The sequence below is a fragment of the Myotis yumanensis genome, unplaced genomic scaffold (genome assembly GCF_028538775.1).
Source record: "Myotis yumanensis isolate MYYU_CA2020_CCGP unplaced genomic scaffold, mMyoYum1.0.hap1 SCAF_2, whole genome shotgun sequence".
NCBI lineage: Eukaryota > Metazoa > Chordata > Mammalia > Chiroptera > Vespertilionidae > Myotis > Myotis yumanensis.
In genome coordinates this window covers 72,072,111-72,072,972 of record NW_027223753.1, presented here as the reverse complement: position 1 = coordinate 72,072,972, position 862 = coordinate 72,072,111, and the positions used below count along the sequence as shown (strand labels likewise).

The 862-nt window shown below is 67.2% G+C and overlaps 1 non-coding gene across 1 annotated transcript; it reads right to left on the bottom strand.

Annotated features, from left to right (window-relative positions):
• Nucleotides 1–392: 392 nt before the first annotated feature.
• Nucleotides 393–477, bottom strand: TRNAR-UCU (transfer RNA arginine (anticodon UCU)). The gene is given in 2 exon segments: nt 393–428; nt 441–477. It is a non-coding gene; the product is annotated as a tRNA-Arg (tRNA).
• Between the last annotated feature and the right edge of the window lie 385 nt (nt 478–862).

The following is an 862-nucleotide window of genomic DNA, read 5'->3' as shown; positions in this document are numbered from 1 at the left end:
CGCCCCTCCATAGCAGTCACCGTTGCGTTCCGGACAAGGGAGTATCACCCCGGGGTTTGGGGACAGCTCCCCCAGAGCACCCGAGACACGGCCTCCCCCGCAATCTCCTTTAAGGACAGACCGCGAGGCCTCGCTCCGCCGCCGCCCGGGGCCCCTCTTCCCAGTTCCTGGATCAGATTCCTGGTCGGCTGTGCCCAGGCCCTGAGACAACACCCCGGGCGGCTGGGTGAGGCGAAACCCGCGTGATAGGCTGTAGGGAGAGGGGCCGCAGAAGCCGAGTGCCAAGGGGAGAGAGAGAGATCAGGGAACGGGAAGCGTTAAACAGTGCAGGAAAAGGAGAGGAAGGAGAGAAATGACAGGGATTTATAATAAATTGCGAGCAGAAAAGGTTGCGACTCCGCCGGGACTCGAACCCGGAACCTTTGAATGCCTTCAACCTCTAGAAGTCCAATGCGCTATCCATTGCGCCACGGAGCCACCTGTTGGAGCCTCCGCGCAGCTGCTCTGTTAAACCAGAGGCGAGGGCTCGGCGCTGTTCCCTATGCCCCTTTGGCCCTGCGTCTGTGTCGCCGAGACCGTGCCAGCCAGGGCAGCCGCCTCCAAACACGGACCGCAGGCATCCGTTCGTCCTCCCCCGGCGGCCGCCGCTCACCGTGATCCGATGGGCCACCAGCCGCCGGTCCCGGCGGGTCGGTCCGAGGGCAGCCGCAGCCGGGTCTCCGGACCGTCCCAGCCGCCGCACCCCGCCGCGCAGGACAAATCGCCGCGGGCTTCCTCCCCGGCTCCCTTCCTGCCCGAGCGCCCCGCCCCCCGGTCCCCCGCCCCGGCGATGCGGACTCCGGGCCGGCCGTTGCGCCGTTGA